This window comes from Hylobates moloch, unplaced genomic scaffold (genome assembly GCF_009828535.3).
Source record: "Hylobates moloch isolate HMO894 unplaced genomic scaffold, HMol_V3 SCAFFOLD_69, whole genome shotgun sequence".
NCBI classification, from domain to species: domain Eukaryota; kingdom Metazoa; phylum Chordata; class Mammalia; order Primates; family Hylobatidae; genus Hylobates; species Hylobates moloch.
This window is the reverse complement of record NW_026652344.1, coordinates 294,388-296,454: the sequence shown is the minus strand read 5'-3', so window position 1 is coordinate 296,454 and position 2,067 is coordinate 294,388. Positions and strand designations below refer to the sequence as shown.

At 54.5% G+C, this 2,067-nt stretch overlaps 1 pseudogene; it reads right to left on the bottom strand.

Moving 5' to 3' along the window:
• Window positions 1–630: 630 nt before the first annotated feature.
• The window catches only part of LOC131382574 (cytospin-B-like), a 109,303-nt pseudogene continuing 107,866 nt past the window's right edge, over window positions 631–2,067 (bottom strand).

The following is a 2,067-nucleotide window of genomic DNA, read 5'->3' as shown; positions in this document are numbered from 1 at the left end:
ACTCACGGTGTCAACTCACGGTGTCATCAGAAAACCCCTACATCCTCCTCAGCCTCTTCTCAGATGTCCCTCCACTCTCTCACTCTGCTAGAAGTCAGGTTCTCCCCTGAAGATGCTGTTTCTCCTGCAGCTCTCTCAAGGGGTGGCTGTTTTTGTCTCCCACACCCTGCCTTCTCTGAGGACCTGCAGCTGGCAGAGCTCTTCTCCCTACTTTTCCAGAATATTCTTCCCCTCTCCTTCCATAACAACCCAGCCTCTCCAAAAGCATGCTTGGGGACCACATCACCCTCGAGCCCTGCTTGCCACAGTCACCTCCAGACCTCCAGCCACTCTGACCACTCAGGGAAGGTTTCTCATCCTCCTCACACTGTCCTTCTGTCGCCAGACACTCCTGTGCTCATTTCTGGCAGCTTCAACAATGTTGCCCATGAATCCTCCTGCCTCTGCTTCCCAATCTCTTCCTCCACAACCCTCTTTCCCTCCAACACACCTGACCCACCTTCATGGAGTCCTGGCCAAGGCTGAGACTTGTCACTCTCAGTAACTGCATCTTCTCCAGAGTTTCTGCTTCAGGTGTCCCCGCTTGGACAACTGCCTCCACCTTGCCAGCCTATTTCCTCTACCTGTCCCCTAGCCTTGTCTGGTTGACATCCAGTCCCGTGCCCTTGTACAGCTGCACCCGCTGTAGGAAGCAATGACACACCTCAGCCGCCAGCCTCCCCATGCTCAGCCTCCCTGCTCCATGTGTGCCTGGAATCTGGCTCCTTCCCCATCTCCCTGGCATCCGCACAACCTCCCTCACTGGGCATTTTCCCCCACAGGCAAGAGAATGCACTGTTATCTTTCCATACTTTCAGGAAAAAAAAAAAAAAAAAAGGAAAGAAAACACTCTCCCTAACCCCACATCCCTTTCCGATGATCTCCTCATTTCTCTGTTCCTCTTTACAGCAAGACTCCTCCCAAGTGAGGTCTGCCTTCGGTCCCCATTCCTGACACCACCTTGTAAAGCCACCAGCAACATACGTCTTGCCAAACCCAATGGCCGCCCCTCAGGCCTTGCTTAACCGCTCAGCAGTTTGTCACCCATCACTTCCTCTTTCTTGAAACCCACGGCCTCGGCTGGGCGCGTTGGCTCACGCCTGTAATCCCAGCACTTTCGGAGGCCGAGGCAGGCGGATCACGAGGTCAGGAGATCGAGACCACCGCGAAACCCCGTCTCTACTAAAAATACAAAAGGTAGCTGGGCTTGGTGGTGGGTGCCTGTAGTCCCAGCTACTCGGGAGGCTGAGGCAGGAGAATGGCGTTAACCCAGGAGGCAGAGCTTGCAGTGAGCCGAGATCGTGCCACTGCACTCCAGCCTGGGCGACAGAGCGAGACTCCGTCTCAAAAAAAAAAAAAAAAAAAAAAAAAAACCCACGGCCTCCCTCCTGCCCACCCAGCTCAGCCGCTCCTGGGAGGCCCCAGGGCTTGGTCTTTTTTCTTCTGGGGCTTTAGGCTTCTATATTTCCCTGTCTACTCACCTTCTCCACTTGGATGTCAAAAGCCATCTTGCGCCTGACTCTGGATCCCTGAGTCTTCTCCATGTCAGCAGCAACAGGCACTGAGGGGCATCCCGGATTCCTCTCCTTCCTGCACTCCCCACAGCCGCTCCATCTGCTCTGCCCTTGCTGGGCTGAGTCCCCTCATCTCTCACCTGAACTAATGTAATGGCCTCCTAGCCAGACCTTACTTTTATTTTATTTTATTTTATTTTTTGAGACGGAGTCTTGCTCTTGTTGCTCAGGCTGGAGTGCAGTGGTGCAATCTTGGCTCACTGCAACCTCTGCCTCCCGAGTTCAAGTGATTCTCCTGCCTCAGCCTTGCGAGTAGCTGGGATTACAGGCGCCCGCCACCACATCCAGCAATTTTTTTTTTTTTCTTCTGAGACAGGGTCTCACTCTGTTGCCAGACTGGAGTGCAGTGGCTCAAACTCGGCTCACTGCAGCCTCCGCCTCCTAGGTTCCAGGGATTCTCCTGCCTCAGCCTCCCGAGTAGCTGGGACTACAGGCACGTGCCACCACGCCCGGC